The sequence below is a fragment of the Sciurus vulgaris genome (genome assembly GCF_902686455.1).
Source record: "Sciurus vulgaris genome assembly, chromosome: 2".
Lineage (NCBI taxonomy): Eukaryota > Metazoa > Chordata > Mammalia > Rodentia > Sciuridae > Sciurus > Sciurus vulgaris.
The window spans coordinates 41,236,482-41,254,922 of record NC_136462.1 but is presented as its reverse complement, the minus strand read 5'-3'; the positions used below and the strand labels follow the sequence as shown (position 1 = coordinate 41,254,922).

The 18,441-nt window shown below is 37.3% G+C and overlaps 1 protein-coding gene across 8 annotated transcripts in view; it reads left to right on the top strand.

Annotated features, from left to right (window-relative positions):
• SYT16 (synaptotagmin 16) overlaps window positions 1-18,441 on the top strand; it is a 253,687-nt gene that overhangs the window by 177,590 nt on the left and 57,656 nt on the right. The window lies entirely within an intron of this gene.

The window sequence follows — 18,441 nt, the reverse complement described above, 5'->3', positions numbered from 1 at the left end:
TAAAATTTAATATTCTGCAGTAATGTAGGTTAAGATAATTCTAGTCGTTTTCTTCATGATGGAAAAATCATTAGTCTTTCTTGATATAAATTCCTTTATAAGATAATTAAAATCTCTTACATCCTAGAGGTCTGTGAGTCTATGACATCTAAGAGAATCAAGAATCTTGTAATTCAAGATTCTTGAAGTTGTGACAGTTCAAATCTATTGCTTCCTAAAAGCCATTGGCACAGGATAATTCTCTTTACCCAGTATGTAAAAAAAAAATTGAGTTTACAAATATACTATTTATTTGTGTTTATAAAAATGAATCCTTGTAAGTTAATGATACTGAATTATTATAATTGTCATTTAACACTAAATGTCTAGATTTGCAAGCAGAATTCTCATTCAGAAATTTTGTAAATCCAATGAAACATAATGTTGATAGATTGGGAAATCACTAAACTTAGTTTAAAAAGCTCATTATGGTAAATTTTAATAAAATTTTAAAAGCTAATTTAATTGAAGGTGGAGGCAGGGGTGGTTGATGGTTGTTTAAGTAATCAAATATTTTGGTAAACAATCATTTTGTTTCAAACCCATTAACCTAATGAAAGTGTCATTGCAATAGTTGAAATTTTTATCTGTAATTATTTCGGAAGTTGACCCATCTGAACTGGTTTATGGTTAATTCTGTAGTTTTATAAATACACCAATTTAATGTAATACAATATTATAAATTACAAAATCAGCATTTTGTAAGATAGCTTGGATATTAAATTAGCATAATAAACTTAAGGAAAATAGATTTCTGAAGTTATATTTCAGAACAATATTGAAGGCTAAATATTTAATTTGATTCAAAAATATTAAGGCAAAAAATACATCTCAAAAACAGGAGAGTCAAAAATCATGTGCTATAAATGTTTTACAAAGCAAAGATAAAAAAGTTCCTTTGAATTGTGATATGAATAAAATAAACATTTTTTCCTATAGAAGGTCAAAATAGAGAATTATTGTTCAACAGTATGACAAATAAATGCACTAAATATTAATATCAGATATGATACTAGGGTTATCTTTTCTCCCCTGCTGCAGTGCGCTCTTTATTTGCAAAGCAAGGACACATTCTGGAAGAAATTTAACAATCATATATTGACTGAATAGTTTCAAAAGAATAAGTTCATAGAGTACATGAGAGCATTAATAAGGTGGGGAGGAGGAGTGGGTTAGTACCATGTAGAGAACTGAAAGATAGAAGGAGATGCTCTATAATTCATGAGTATGTAGCTTATATACAATTAAAAAGCAAAGCCTACACGCAGCACATACAAAAATGAACTCAAGATAGGTTGTAGACCCACATGTAAGGGCTAAAACTGAAACTTGTGGAAGACACCTGGGAATAAACCTTTATGACCTTGGTTTAGAGAAAGTCTTATTAGATGTAACAATAAAAACACAAGTGACAAAAGAAAAAAAATAGGTATACTGAATTTCAGCATTCAAATCTTTTGTGTTCCAAATTATGCCATCAAGTGAAGTGAAAAGACAACCTAAAGAATGGGAGAAAGAACTTGCAAATTTTATATCTAGCAAGGGATGTGTATGCAGAATATATAAAGAACTCTTACAGCTCAACAATATAAAGATAATAATCTAAGTAAAAATGGAGAGAGGACTTGAATAGACAGTTTTCTAAAGAAGACACATAAATGACCAATAAGTACATGAAAATATGTTCAACATCATTAGTCACCAGGGAAAAGCAAATTAAAATCACAGCGAGCTATCATCTCATATCTACTAGTATAGCTATAAAAAAGTTAGATAATAACAAGTATTGGTGAGAATGTGGAAAAATCAGAAACATCACAGACTGCTAATGGAAATATAAAATGCTGTAGTCTCTTTGGCAAATAGTCTAGCATTTCCATTCCAAGGCATTTATCCAAGAGAAATGAAAACACAAGTCTGTGCAACATCTGGTACAGAAATGTTCATAGAAGCATTCTTCAGAATAGCTAAAAAGTGAAAACCCAAATGTCTATCAACTGATGAATGAATAAACACAGGGGATATGTTTGTATGTCTGAACAATATAGTATTATAGAATGAATTTCTATCAAAAGAATAAACTTCATTTTTTCTTTTTGGTACCAGGGGTCAAACCCAGGGGTGCTTAACCAGTGAGCCACTTCCCCAGCCCCTTTTCATATATTTTTAGAGACAGGGTCTCACTGAGTTGCTTAGGACCTCAATAAATTGCTGAGGCTGACTTTGAACTCACCATCCTCCTGCCTCAGCCTCCTGAGCTGCTGGGATTAAAGGTGTGTGCCACTGTGCCCAGCTTAAACTTCAATCTTTTTCTCTGCTGTAGTATGGATATATGTACACATACTACTACACAGATGAAACTTGAAAAGACCATGGATTTTATGTTTTATATAAACATGTCCACAATGTGCCATTCTTTATAGACAGAAAGTAAATGGCTACTGGCTTTGGACAATTAGGGAATGGAAAAGAGATGGAATTTCTTTTGAGTTGATAAAATACTCTAAAATTGGTTGCCTACCTCTGTATAGCATTGAATTGTACACTTAAAATTGATGAATTGTATATTATGTGATTGTATCTCAATAAAACCATTTAAAAACTTTCTGTACAAAACCAAAACTGTTCTGGAGAATGTCAGGAGCTTTACTGTTCTGGGATGATCTTGACTGATCATCATACCCACACGCCCGAAGTTTCTTAGTTTGTCTTGCGACTTTGGAAGGTTTGACACATGTAGCTGTCTCCTATAGTGGCCTAGAGTGTTTCCGTGTGGGGTCTGTGCATTTTCCTGGTGCATCAGGAGGGTAAGTTTTGAGTATGAAGGTCAAATCTAGGTATAATTTGCTTCTGAAGTGTATGTAGGGTCAGCTTCCAACATGAAGGTTTTCTGACATATTATTTACACTGTTAGCCCGCACCGAATCCAGTTTGCATCATGACTGGTTTCAGCACATGTCTAAGAATTCAGTATGAGGTAGTTCCCAAGCCATGCTGCTCAATTCTTCAGTATCTTAGTTTTAGAAACATGAATTGTTTCTATTTGTGCTTTATACTACTTTGTATATTTATATACCTTGTCCTAATTATTTTGTCAGATTATTCAGTTCCTCTCTTTATCATATAGCTTTTGACAATGTTGAATCCATTTAATTTCGAATGCTGGCCGAGCATGGTGTGAAGTACTGGTTCAATTCTCAGCACCACACATAAATAAGTAAAAAAACAACAAAGGTTCATTGACAATTTAAAATAAAAAGATGAGTTGACCATATATGTCTGTGAAACTCATGTCAGTATTAGGGATGTAGCTCAGTAGCAAAATGCTTGCCTAGCATGTGAAAGGTCCTGGGTTCAATTCCTAGCACTATAAAACTCAAACGAACAAACAAACAAACAAACAAAAACATGGCGGGTTGTGTTGGCCCACATCTGTAATCCCAGCAACTCAGGAGGCTGAGGCAGGAAGATTGTAAGTTCAAGGTCAGCCTCAGTAACTTAATGAGAATTTGTCTTAAAATAAAAAGGACTGGAGATGTTGTTCATTGGTAAAGCATCCCTGGGTTCAATCCCTAGGACTCCTCCCCCCAAGAAAAGTTAGAGCTAAATTTAGAGCTCAAAACCCATTTAATTCATGTGTATATGAGGAAGAAGATGCTGAGTCCGTAAAGGTTAATGGAATAGATACTTGATCATTCAACAGGTCTATGTTAAGCACCCACACTATGGTGATGGATGCTTTTTCCATGTAACATGATTTTAGGGTTCCCAGCTTCCCATACTAAGATGGGGCCAATTAATTACTGCCTTCACTGAATCAGTGATTTGTTGAGTTTCTACCATAGCTTTACATGCTAGCTGGGCCTGAGGATGCAAAGAGAGACACCCTGGTCGCACCTTTAAGGAGCTGTCGGTCTTGGGGGGCAGGTACAAGGGGGCAGAGTTTCCAATTACTTTGGTAAGCGCTGCTGTAGGGGTGAGTAGAGGGTGGAGGTGGAGGAAGAATAAGGAACAGAACCCAAGCTCAGGTTTGTTTTATGCTGTGGGTGAAAAATAGATTCTGATGAAGGTGAAACTGGAAGCTTGTGGAAGAATGAGGTTCAAGGTGGGGTATGGGAGCAGAGGTTACTCTGGGTCCAGAGATGGGGACCTGAAAGAAGGGAAAAGATAACGCAGAGGTGGGGTGTCCAGGAGGCAGAGCTGGGTGGGTGGGGTTGTGGAGGAGGCGGGGACTGGGGCTGGTGTTGGAGCCTCAGTGCAGAGCTTAGTGAGGAGGGAGGGAAGCTACTCGCTGGGCACCACTGTGGAGCGGCCGTGGGGCAGTGGAAGTACAGGTTGAGGTTTGCAGAGCGTGTGGACTGACAGAATGCTTCCATCCCTTCCCTGGGGAGCATCGGTGCCAAGAGATAAGAGAAAAAATGAGTCGGTTGCAGAGACTGAGGAGATAAGCAGGGAGAAGGCAGGGAAGACAGGAGGCTGTGTTGCCATGGAAGACCCAGGAAGGCGAAACCAGTGGTATCAGATTCCAGCGAGAGGATAGTAAAACAGGGCTGAGAAAGCCTCCGTTGCATATAGCAACAAGGAACAAGCCATTGCTTTTAAAACTTTTTATTTATGTTTTATTAGTGCTTTATAGTTATTTATAATAGCAGGGTTCATTTTGACATAATCATACATGCATGGAATATAATTTGCTCCATTTCGGTCCCCAGTACTTTGTCTTTCCCTCCCCTTCCTGTACTCTCCAGGTCTTCCTTCTATTTGTTTACCATTTCTTATTTGCGTGTATGTGTGTGTGTTTTACTGGAGAGTTAACCCAGGAGCACTCTACCACTGAACTACATCCCCATCCCTTTATATTTTTTTGAGACAGGGTTTTGCTATGTTGCCCAGGCTGGCCTTGAACTTGTAATCTTCCTGCGTTAGCCTCTCAAGATATTGGAATTACAGGCATGTACCACACTGCATACAGCCTAATTGGTGCCATATATATGTACATATATATATATGTACATATATGTACGTAGCATAATTTGGTCAGTTTCTTTCTGCAATTTTTACCTTTCTCTCTCCCTCCTCCCTCCCAATCTTTCTCCTTTCTCTGTTCCACTGATCTCTTCTGTTTTCATGGGACTCCCCCACTTTTTTTATTGTGTTCTAGCTTTTACATATGAAAGAAAACTTTTGACCCTCAATTTCTGAGTCTGACTTATTTCATTTAGCACGAAGTTCTTCAGTTCCATCCATTTTCATCTGCAAATGCCATAATTTCATTCTTTTTATGGCTGAGTAAAACTCATTGTTGTTCTCCATTCATCTGTTGACCGGCACTTGGGCTGATTCAGTAACTCGACTATTGTAAATTGTACTGCTATATCATTGATGTGCCTGTGTCACTATAGTATGCTGATTTTAGTTCCTGTTGATAAATACCAAGGAGTGGAATAGCTGGGTCATATGGAGGTTTTCTTCCTAGCAATACTGAGCAAGAAGGGCAGTGTTGGAAGCATCATAATATCTGGTCTCAATCTATACTACAGGTATACTACAAGTAACAAAAACAGCATGGTATTGTCATCAAAACAGACCCGAAGACCAATAGAACAGAACAGAAGATGCAGAGACAAACTCACCTAGATACACTCATTCACTAATCAACAAATGTGCCAAAAACATATTGGAGAAAAGATAGCCTTTTTAACAAATGGTACTAAGAAAACTGGCTATCCATATGTAGAAGAAGGAAACCAGAACCCTGTCTTTTACCCTGCAAAAAGTCAATATAAAGTGAATCAAAGACCAAGAAATTAGACCAGAAACTTTTGTTTTGTTTTGTTTTGCAACTACTAGAAGAAAACAGGGTCAGCATTCAAACATATTGGTGCAGGCACTGACCTCCTTAACAGGACCCTTAAGCTCAAAAACTAAAACCAAGAATCAATAAGTGGGACAGCATCAAATTAACAAAACTCCTGCACAGCAAAGGAAACAACAGTATGAAGAGTGAGCCTACACAATGGGGGAAGACCTTTGCTAGTTACTTCTCTGACAGGGGATTAATATCTAGAATATATAAAGAACTCAAAAATCTTAACACAAAAATCCCCTAATAATTCAATCAATAAAGAGGCAAAAGAACAAAACAGGTATTTCTCAAAAGGAGAAATACAAATAGTCCACAAATATATGAAAAAATGTTCAACATTTCTAGCAATCAGGGAAATGCAAATCAAAATTACGCTGAGATTTTATCTCACTCCAGTTAGAATGGCAATCATCAAGAATACAATTAATAATAAATGCTGGTGAGGATGTGGGGAAAATGGTATGCTCATACATTGTTGGGAGTGCAGATTCCACAACTACTATGGAAAGCAGTATGGAGATTCCATTGTGTTTTTTAGTCAATTTTGCCTCCCGTGACAGTCAGGTCTCAGATTCTCTGAGAACACTGGTCCATCCCCATGTGAAGTGAATTGCAGGAGCACAGACCCTTTGCCTCTTTGGCTTAGTTATGGTAGGAGTCTTGTTCACAGTCTTTTTTGTTTTGGAGTGTTTTTCTTATATTTATTTTTCTACCTTCTGTGTTATCTCCAGACCCAAGATTTCTGTGTCTTAAATTGTATTATTTATCAATAAGTCTTTTAGGGAAAAGGGCTTTGTGACTTTACTAAATATCAACATGTGGTTTCAGATGTCCCTTCTAGAAATAGTAATTAGCTTTTATCTTAAATTGATTATTTTATTATTATTGTAATATTATTATTATTATTATTATTATTATTATTATATACCAGGGGTTGAACCCAGGGATGCTTTTTTTTAATTTTATTTTTTGAGACAGGGTCTTGCTAAGTTACTTAGGTCCTTGCTAAGATGCTGATCCTGGCTTTGAATTTGGGATCCTCCTGCCTCAGCCTCCTGAGTCACTAGGATTACGGGTGTGTGTCACGGTGCCCAGCTTCAACATTTTTTTTTAATACAAGGGTACAAACTCTTATTTTCAGTTTCACAAACCAAAACTGGATTCCAGAACTGAAATTTTTTCATAAAGTCAGGGACGACTTCTAGTGAGATGAGGTTATTCAGAGCCTTCACTTACCTCTCAGTGTGACTATTCCAGCTTTAATTATTAATGTGCTTTATTACAAGTTGTTGCCCCAGACTCCCGTGGAGTATTCAATAATATATGGTATGTGTACATATTGTCCTTTTAAAATCCCAGTATCACTATAATCCTGAAACATCTTGTGCCAAGATTTCCAGCAATGAACTTGGCATATTTACGTTACCCATCTGAGCAGCTTCTGATGTCTTCTGGGAGCCTGCCTTTGCTGCTTCCTTTGTGACCCTCCAGAACCTCTCTGGGTCATAGAGGAGAGCATTGATGATATTGCTTATTGGTCCTCTGCAGGCAGCTGAGGGCAGGGATCTGTTTCTGTTCACCTTCATACGTCTGATGTCAGCTATGCACCCGGCACCAGACATCAGCAATAAGCATATGGACCTGTATGTAAGCGGATTTCCCTCCATTTTTTTTTTTTTTATTTTCTTCTGTTGCTTTCAGGCTTGGTTATACCTCCACTCCTTTGTGTGTAATCGAGGTGTAGGCAGGGTTTTTATAGGGTCCATGTATGACCAGTATCTTTGTCTTACAGGTGTCTCTGATCAGTGAATTTTGCTGTTTGCAGTGCAGTTTACAGTTCAGTTTCTGGCAACCCCTGGCTTGCCAGGAAAGAACGCCACACCGATTATTGTACTCTGCTTTGAGTGTAGAAGGGAAAAGTTGTAGTGGCCTGTGCTCCCGGGTTTTGTCAATACCAGCTACCTGCATGAGCAGGGACTCCTCAGGACCCATGTGGATTCCTGTTTGTTTCTGCAGTTTAGATTTGGAAGCCCAGACATTCCCTGGCCTTCATAGTCCCCAGGCTCCTGAGGAATGAAACCCTTGGAATTTGTACCTAAGGTTTGCAAAGAAGAATAGAGTGATGGAAGGAACTTACATTTTGCTTAACTTTGCTGGGCCTTACTAACTCCATCTGTTGAGTGAGGATACAGTAACTACCTCTGAGGATAATTATAAGTTTTAAATGGAATATTATGTTTTGATGAGTACAATCAGCTCTCTATCTGCAGTTCCACATCTTCAGATTTTACCATCATGAGTCGAAAAAAAAATGTTTTTGAAAATAAATTGTGTCTGCACTGAATATGGAGAGACTTTTCTTGTCACTGTTTCCTGAACAATGTAGTACAACAACTCTGTACATAGCATTTACTGTATTAAGTATTAAAGTAACCCAGATTTAAAGTATCTGGGAGGATGTACCTAAGTCATAGGCAAATACTTCACCTTTTTTGTAAGGAACTTGAGCATCATCAGATTTTGGTAGCTGTAAGGGGTTTCTGGAACCAACACCCCTAGCACAACAAGAGACAACCATATGTCGCAGTGCCTAGTAAATACTGTTTGAGTCCTTATTTGCCTGCAAATTATTTCTTTTGTCCCAGACAACACCCTTATAAGAGAAGGCAGGGATCATTATTCCCATTTATATGTTATGAAAGCTCAGAAACGTTAAATAAAAAATGGCCAGTAACACAGATAGTAAGTGGCAGAACCAGGACTATAACTTATGTCTTTTCATTCTAAATCCTTGGTTGCTCACTTCTGCTCTTCTTCAGTGAAGGAATAAATTTCTGGATGCAATGAGGAATTTGATTGCAGTTCAATTAAATGAGATAATGCTTTTAGCGTGTTGACATTGCTTTATCATGGGGTTGCAAAGGCCTAAGGCAGACTCTGCCTCAAGAAACCAATAGTATTGCAGGGATGAGGCGTAAGAGGCTTGGTCAATGTGAACAAAATGCTGTGGAATCGGGAAACAGTCAGGATATTTAGTGCCATTGTATTCTTACAGAACCATAAATTTTTTTAAGTTGAGAGGGTCCCAGAAGATTAGTTTACTCGTGTTAGGTGTACTATGTGTGTGTGTTGGGTTACAGGGGGCACTGTGGGCTATGTGTGCCATCTCATTGGGGAAATAAAATATTAAGTGAATGAAATGTTAATAAACATTAAAATAGATATCAAGATAGAACCTATCACAAAGCAGTGCATATTATATGCTGAATGAATTTCAATGTGCAAAGAATGCACACAGCATGTATTATAGGAGTTCAGGGCAGAGGGTTATACAAACATCCTTGGCCAACATTTCATAATTATGTGTTGACAGAAACCAATCTAGAATTGAAATTCCTTAACTCTGACCCGTGATGCTCTCTGAACCTTAGTATTATAATAGAATACTTCTGGGTGCAAGCAACAGAAACGCATTTTTCAATGCAACATGCGCGTGCGTGCAGGCATGTGCGCGCACACACACACACACACACACACACACACACACACACACAGGCACTAGAATTTATTGGCTCACAGGGTCAGAGGTCCAGGGGATGCTGGATGTGAGGAAGATGAGCTCCAGGTCACAGAGAGCCCTAGCATCAGCAATTCACAATTCTTGATGATGCTTTTTCTCTGTGTGACTTCTCTCCTGGGCCGGCTTTCCCCAGGTGATGGTAGATGTGAGTTTATGTTCTATAGCCTTATTAACCTCAGCCGCAGGAGTTGGGGAGCTCTTTCTCAATATTTCCAGCAAAGTCCCAAGGCTGGCTCTCATTTGCCCACCGTAAAATGAAGGAATGTGGGGTCCCCTTCACTTCAACCTCTTGGATGGAGATTTGGCAAGAAACATTTTCCTGAAAGACAACCTGGATATTCTTCCTAAAAGAGAGAGAAAGATGCCAGAAGGTCAAAATTAACGAGGCTGCTATAACACCTACATAAAACTTGGAACTTAGAGAGAGAGAGAGAGAGAGAGAGAGAGAGAGAGAGAGAGAGAGAGAGAGATTTAAATAATGCGACTCTAAGTCTTTGTATTTCCTTCTGTCTTTCTGTACCCACATTTGATTAGGGGCTCTTCATTTCTTTCTGTAGACCCGGATTTGTATCTGGCATTTCTCTTCTGCCTTGATTTCACATTTCTTGTTTTGCAGGCTTGCCAGTGATGAAGTCTTTCTGAGAAGTCTTTGTTTTGCCTTCATTTTTGTGAAAGATATTTTCTCTGGGTATAGAATTCTGTCAGCTTTTTTAATTTTCAACACTTAAAAAATATTGCTCCTCTGTGAAATCTCACCATGAGAAATCTGCTGTCATCCTTTTCAGTCTCTCTGCATTCCCTCTCTGGCTACTTGAAAAAAAAAAAAAAAAAAGACTTTTTCAGAGCTGTGTTAGGTTAACAGAAATAACAAATAGAGTACCAAGAATTTTCTCGTGTTCTATGCCCTCCTGCCTCAGTTTCCCTATTCTGGACATCTTGGATTCGTGTTATAGTGTATTTGTTACAACTGGTGACTAGGTATTGATGCATTATTATGAACTTGTCCATCATTTACATTTGTGTTTATTCTTTGTAGTGTTTGTTTCTGGCTGTCTTTAACTGTTTAAATTTTTAATTAACATATTAATTGTACATATTAGTGATATTTCAGTGCATGCATGCAGTATAGACTGATTGAACCTTCCTTTAGCCATCCCTGACCCTCTCTTCCCAAATTCTTGTCATTGCTGTTCTACATACAGATCACCTTTTTCTTTTTTAAATTTTCACATGAGAGAGAACACAGACTTAAGCATGCCCACACACACAGGAAACTGTGTGTGTTAACATAATTTCTTCCAGTCTACACATTTTTCTGCAAATGACAGGATTTTATTCTTCTTCATGGCAGAATAATATTCACGTGCATATGTGTGTTTGTGTGTGTGTGTATGTGTGTGTTATAACATTTAATACAATCTGTTCATCTGGTGATGGACACCTAGGCTGATTCCACATCTTGTGAATAGTGCCACAAAAAAACATAGGCATGCAGGTATCCTTGTGGTATTCTGATTTCATTTCTTTTGGATATATACCCAGAATTTGGACAGCTGGATCACATGATAGATCTATCTTCAGTCCTTTGGGGAAATCCATCCAGTTTTCCATGACAATTATACTAATTAACATTCCCACCAATAGTGTATGAAGGTTCCTTTTTCTCCACATCCTGATATTGAACATTTTTTCCCTTCCCCCCACCCCTCCCATCCCTCTTTTCCCTCTATACAGTCCTTCCTTCCTCCATTCTTGCCCCCCTCCCTAACCCTAACCCCTCCCACCCCCCCCCCCCCATTATGTGTCATCATCCACTTATCAGCGAGATGATGCGTCCTTTGTTTTTTTGAGATTGGCTTATCTCACTTAGCATGATATTCTTCAATTTCATCCATTTGCCTGCAAATGCTATAATTTTATCATTCTTTATTCTTTATGGTGGAGCAATATTCCATTGTATATATATACCACAGTTTCTTTATCCAGTCATCAACTGAAGGGCATCTAGGTTGGTTCCACAATCTGGCTATGGTGAATTGAACAGCTATGAACATTGATCTGGCTGTATCTCTGTAGTATGCTGATTTTAAGTCCTTTGGGTATGGGCCAAGGAGTGGGATAGCTGGGTCAAATGGTGGTTCCATTCCAAGCTTTCTGAGGAATCTCCATACTGCTTTCCAGAGTGGCTGCACTAATTTGCAACCCCACCAGCAATGTATGAGTGTACCTTTTTCCCACATCCTCGCCAACACCTATTGTTGCTTATGTTCTTGATAATCGCCATTCTAATTGGGGTGAGATGGAATCTTAGGGTGATTTTGATTTGCATTTCTCTTATTACTAGAGATGTTGAACATTTTTTCATATATCTGTTGATTGCTTGTACATCTTCTTCTGTGAAGTGTCTGTTCATTTCCTTAGCCCATTTGTTGATTGGATTATTTGTATTCTTGGTGTAGAGTTTTTTGAGTTCTTTATATATTCTGGAAATTAGTGCTCTGTCTGAAGTATGAGTGGCAAAGATATTCTCCCACTCTGTAGGCTCTCTCTTCACATTGCTGATAGTTTCCTTTGCTGAGAGAAAGCTTTTTAGTTTGAATCTATCCCAGTTGTTGATTCTTGCTATTATTTCTTGTGCTATGGGAGTCCTGTTAAGGAAGTCTGATCCTAAGCCGACATGTTGAAGATTTGGACCTACTTTTTCTTCTATAAGATGCAGGGTCTCTGGTCTGATTTCGAGGTCCTTGATCCATTGTGAGTTGAGTTTTGTGCAGGGTAAGAGATAGGGGTTTAATTTCATTCTGTTGCATATGGATTTCCAGTTTTCCCAGCACCATTTGTTGAAGAGGCTATCTTTTCTCCATTGCATATTTTTGGCCCTTTTGTCTAGTATGTGAAAATTATTTTTATTTGGGTTTGTCCATGTCCTCTATTCTGTACCATTGATCTACCTGTCTATTTTGGTACCAATACCATGCCATTTTTGTTACTATTGTTTTGTAGTAGAGTTGAAGATCTGGTTTTGTGATACCCTCTGCTTCGCTCTTTCTGCTAAGGATTGCTTCAGCTATTCTGGGTTTCTTATTCTTCCAGATGAATTTCATAATTGCTTGCTCTATTTCTGTAAGGTACATCATTGGGATTTTAATTTAAAATATACATTTTAAAATACACTTTAAAATATATTTCCTGGTCATTTGTTTTTCTTTGTTGTTGAGTTTTTTGTTTTTCATATATTCTGGATTTTAAGGAATTTGTTATTTAGTCTGGAATCATTTTCATCATTTTTCTTGGGCTTATGCTATACTGAGCTTTTCGAATTGGTGGGTTTATAATTTTCATCAAATATAGAAACATTTGGACTGTTCCTTCAGATTTTTCTCCTGCCCCTGCCTGTTCCAGATTCTCCATCACATGTGTGTTGTGTTCCCTGATGTTGTCCCACTGTCACTGATGCCCTATTCACGTTTTCAGGTGTTTTTTCTTCTCTGTATCTTTTGGGTAGTTTTTATTTTGCTATGTTTTCAGGCTCACTTGTCTTTTTTTCCTGGTTGCCCAAATCTGCCATTAATCCAGGTGTATTTTCCACCATCTAGGATAGCTTTAATTTGTATAAGTTTTATTTGAATCTTTTATTTCTCAAGTTGACCTTCCTAGGCACCCAGCTTCATTTCAAATTAGGGAAACCACAGTTTTTTCTAGGGTCCTCTTCTCTGAGCTGTGATCTGGAAATTTTCTCCAGGTAGTCAGCTTGTACAACCACAGGGCTTATCTAATTACTCATCTCTCAGGAATATTTTTGTTGTTGTGGACTGATGTTCAGTATCTTGAGAATCATTGTTTATGCTCAGGATTTTACTTGTGCCATGCGGAAGGGTCAATTTGGTGCTTGTTATTACATCATGATCAAAGGCTTATGTCCCTTTGATGAACTAAGTTTTAATGGCTAACCGGTTTCTTTGGATTGTTTTTGAAAGATGTTCTATTTTTTTTTTTTTTGAAATTTTATTTCCTGTTTCAATCCATGTACTTCATTTACTTTTTTTATGGCACTTTAAAAACCTTCAGTATAGCATCAAAGAAAAGAGATGAGAGTGAGTATTCATTCTTCTCTTGCATTGTCTCTAAGGAATGTGAAGTTCTATGCTTGAGCGTGATGCTTGGTAGATTGTCTCCTTCAGGTTGAGAAAGTTTCCTTCTAGTCTGGTTCGTTAAGAGTTTTTTTTTTTTTTTTGTCTTTTTTTTTTTTTAATTGTGAATGGTATTAAAATTAAGAAAGAATTTTCTCTATCTGCTGAAATGACTATGTCCTTTATCTATTAATGAGGTTAATTGCATTTAAGGGACTTTCCTGATTTTCAAAAAACTTATTTTCAGGTCTGCTATAAACTTTTAGTCTTGGTATATTTATTTTTAATACATTATAAATATTATTTGCTGCTGTTTAGGATATTTGCATTTGGGATTGTAAGTGAAATTGACCTACTGTTTAAATTACCTTCCTTGATTTTATACCATCCTGTAAAATGATAGGAAAATCTACCAATTTAAAACAGTTAGGTATTCTAGAAAAAGGACAGTTAGTTATTCTTTGAAAATGAAAAAATATCAGATAAATCAATTTGGATGTGATGAATCTCTGAACTTTTTTTCCTAAATTTTTTCTGTAATGTTTATGGGTATTTTCTATTTTTTTCAAATCATTTAAATATATTATTTTCTTCTGATTTTAAATGTCCCCTGTATCTGCAGTTGTCTCAATCACAGCAGTAATTTATCTTTGAAAGATGCAGTTTTTATCTTTTCTAATTTTAATGTGTGCTTTATATTTTCTTGTGTCCTTTACATTTCTTCTTGTTACTTTGCTTTGGTTTAAACCTCTAGTTGATAACATCTTGAGCAAATCATTTGTCATAAGGGTTTTTTGATCTTCATCTTCATCTTGCTTCCTAATATATGCGTTAAATTAATCCATTAATTTCCCTGTTCTCTTCATTTCTCTGAGGTACTGGGGATCAGATCCAGGGCATCAGGCATGCTAGGCAAGTGCTCTCCCATTAAGTCACATTGCTGAATTCCCCTTAACTATTCTTAACTCTATCCTGCAAGTATATAGAATATATGATATGTTCATTATTTTTCAGTTATAAATATTTTCTCTTTCCAATTACGATTTCTTCTTTGACTCATAATCTATTTAAAAATGTTGTTTCTGGTTTCCAAAAACATTTTGGTAATTTTTGGAGTCTTTTATTTCTAAGGGCGTAGAAATTAGAATGTGATTTTCCTATATTTTTGAAGCTCTGTAGCCTAATACATGGCTAATTTTTGTCAGTCTTCCACGTGTGCTTGAAGTTGCTGGGTATTCTTGTATTGTCTTCCATCCCTCATCATTCTAGTTTGATCCTTCTTGTGTATTATCTTATGTGCTTTTGTGGGATGCTATGAACAATGTTATACCTCTCCAAAATTCATATGTTACCCTAATCCTGATGGGTCAGTACTTAGAAGTGGGGCTTTGGGAGCAAATTAAGTCATGAAGGTGGAGCCCTCATAAATGGGATTAGCATCTTTATAAGAAGAGACCAGAGAACTCGATAGCTGTCTTTCTGCCCTGTGATCATGAAATGAGAAATGAGAATTGAGCTTCACCAGAACCTGACCATTCAGGTGCTCTCATCTCAGAATCCCAGTCCCCAGAACTGTAAGAAAGAAATTTCTGATGCTCGTAAGTCACCCAGTCTATAATACTTTGGTACAGAGATTATTTCAGAGAAGTGTGTGTGGAGGGGGTGCTGCTATAAAAAAAAAAAAAAATCTAACAATAGGGGCCTGGGTAATGGGTGGAGGGTAGGTGAATTTTGAAGTGCATGCTAGAAGCCGAGATTACCATAAAGAAACTTTCAAAAGTATTTCTGGTAAGCTCTCAGAAGGAAAAGAGGAGGGCTTCCACCTTTTCAGAAAATACATAAATAATCATATATAGATGTTGGTAGGAAGGTGGACAGTAAAGTCCATTTGACAAATTCTTGGAAATGAAGAAGATACTATTTGTGGAGAAAAGGTGATCCTTTTTATAAAATAACAAGGAACTTGGCTTCATTGTGTTTGTATCTTCATGTTTTGTGGACAGTAGAACTTGTGAACAATGTAATTTGGTATTGCACTGAAGAGATTTCTCAGCAAAGTGTTGAAGGAAAGACTTGATTCCTCTTGATTGCTTATAGTAGAATGAGAGGTAATGACCCAAGGATGCAATTATGAAGCTAACAGACATTAGAACTTAAAGATTCAGAAGTTCTTCAGTCTAACCATATTGTAAAAGTTGACAAAGGATGTTGAGAAGAGAATATTAAGGATGTGAATAAATGAACCTTTGATAAAGAGATTAGTATGGTTGTGAATTCTGGACTTAGTCATCCAAGTAGGAAAGTAGTCAGTTTGAACTGAAGGGAAAGGAGATGAAAATGTTGTTGGACTTATTGGATTTTGCAGAATGGAACCATATTGCCAGCCAAGGAAGATTATTTCTTGAGTCCTGAGATCTCATGGACTTTCCCTTGCTAGGTTGTAGACTTGCTGGAGACTTCATCCAGTCAATTGAATCCTGGATAGAAAAAATAAAAATAAAAATCAAGGAAACTTCATCTGTCTGACTTCTTGAGCTGTCCTCAGACTGGAAATTATACCAATGGCTTTCCTGGTTCTTGGGTCTTTGGACTTTGACTAAAACTACACCACTGGCTGTCCTGGTCTACTGCAGATCTTAAGATTTTTCAGTTTCCATAATTGCATAAGCTAATTCTTTATGATAAATCCTTGTATACATATCCATGTGTTCCTGCTTTAGTCAGCTATTTTGCTGCTGTGACTAAAGGTTCCAACCAGAACAATTGTAGAGGAGGAAAGGTTTATTTGAGGGCTCATGGTTTTAGAAGTCTTAGTTCATAGAAGGCCGACTTCATTCCTCAGGGCTGGAGGTGAGGCTGAACATTATGGTGGAGAGTGTGGCATAGGGAAGTAGCTCACATGGTGATCAGGAAGCAAAGAGAGAGATCTCCACTTGCCAGACACAAAGCCATGCCCCAAATTCCCACCTCCTCTAGCCACACCTCACCACTTCAGTTACCACTCAGTTAATCCCTATCAGGGGATTAATTCATTGATTAGGTTAATACTCTTAAACAACCCAATCATTTCTCCTTTGAACCTTCTTGCATTGTTTCACATGTGAGCTTTTGGGGGAAACCTCTCACCCAAACCATAACAGTTCCTTATCTAAGCACTCAACTAAATGGATTGAAAATACTTCAAACAAAATTTTTAGAAAGTTCCAAAGTGAAAAACTGGAATTTTCTACTTACTGAGCACTATGCTGAATCCACACAAAAGAAAGGAGGCGTAGGCACACCTTGCCAAGTCTCCTGTCATTTCAAGGATAGTCACTCTCTCCAATACTCTTGCTGTGTATTTCATATTGGTACTGTGTAGTTTGACCTTTGATAGTTGTGTAGTCTGAATGTATATGGAATTTTTTCTTACCATTGTTCCCTAAACCACACAGTATAACAACTACTTATATAATATTTGCATTGCATTAGATATTGTAAGTAATCAAGGGGAAATTTAAAATATGTGGGAGGATTCGTGTAGGTTGTATGCAGATACTGTACCATTTTATGTAAGGAATTTGAGCATCCGTGAAGTTCGATATTTAAGGGGTCCTGGAATCAATTCCCTACAGATATTGAGAGATAACTATGTCCTGTTTGTTTTGTTTCTCTGAGAACCCTGACTAATACAGTATTGTACTAATTTCAAATTCCTTTGCTCAGTCATTATTGAAGCATTTACTTTATTCCTAATAATATAATAGACAGTAAGGTCCCAGACTAGAGAAGAATGAGTTAAAACTGTACATTTGTTTTTTTGAGAGGGGGCACTAGGGATTGAACTCAAGGGCATGTAACCACTAAGCCATGTCCCCAGCCCTGTTTTGTATTTTATTTAGAGACAGGGTCTCACTGAGTTGCTTAGCACCTCACTTTTGCCAAGGCTGGCTTTGAACTCGAGATCCTTCTGCCTCAACCTCTCGAGCCACTGGGATTACAGGGAAATTGTAAACTTCTTGAAGATGTTAAGGGTTCACAACTGCATAAACCTATCTAGAAAATATAAATAAGGAAAGTAATAGAAGATAAACTCTGTATAACAGTTATAAACGTTGTAGGACAAGGAACGATTCTATACCCAGGAAAAATTTCTAATTCAGTGGTACCAGACTTGTTTGGGTGATTGGATGCTTGAAAATCAAGGTACTTTTGTGGGGCCCAATGAAATTTTAATGTCTTTCTTCTCATCATGAATCAAGAACCATTTTACCAGTGAAAAATATAGCTAGATTATAGAAGCCATATAACAGTCACATTCATGAATATGCATGTCCATGAGAAACAAACTGAGGAAAAATGTCTGATTAGCTGTTTCTTTAAGTTTCTTTCTTAATATTCATTTGTTTAATTACCCACTTGTACTTATCAGCATGTGTGCTCGTAGACATCTGAGTCATAGAAGATTTATGGGAGAAACTGAACATTTAGAAAACCTTTTCCATTACTTTTTCTGCAAATGAAGAAAAGTTATTCATTATCAGATTTTACCAGAGGCATCACTGGGAGCTGCTGTCTGGTTTGTGCACACCACTGCTGAATATCTCATCTGTGGATTACATGACTTGTTTGGGAACATGACTTTTAATTTTCCTCTGCAAAAAAACTGTTACTTAGCTAAGTGAGTATTTTCGGTTTATTTTTTCAGTTTCTGTGATATATTTGGATATATTTGCAGTAGAGTTGGTGTTGGGGAGACTTTGAAACAGCTTCATAGAAGTTATCTCTGGAGCTTGACTTGTCTCTATCGCCAGACAAAACAATACCTTGGGAAATTTCCTTGATTT